Raw genomic sequence first — 248 nt, 5'->3', positions numbered from 1 at the left:
CCAAAAGACGTGCTCCTTTTACACCACTGTAGATCAGCTGTAAGTCCCTGCAGATCAATGTGGTTATCCTAGTATGGATCACTTCACTAGTTTGTCTGAAGTTGTTTCAGATTTTCTGTAGTGAGGTGAGGGAGTGCAGAATTCAGCCGAGTGCAGTAAGTGGGAATTTTGCTAGCAAAGGGCTTTTTGAGGAAAAGGGGGATTACAAACCACCCAATGTGGAAGACTTGAGACGTTGAGCTACAGAG

Source organism: Crocodylus porosus, unplaced genomic scaffold (genome assembly GCF_001723895.1).
Source record: "Crocodylus porosus isolate Cpor-Errol unplaced genomic scaffold, CroPor_comp1, whole genome shotgun sequence".
NCBI classification, from domain to species: domain Eukaryota; kingdom Metazoa; phylum Chordata; order Crocodylia; family Crocodylidae; genus Crocodylus; species Crocodylus porosus.
The sequence above is the reverse complement of the archived record's forward strand: the minus strand, read 5'-3'. Positions refer to the sequence as shown.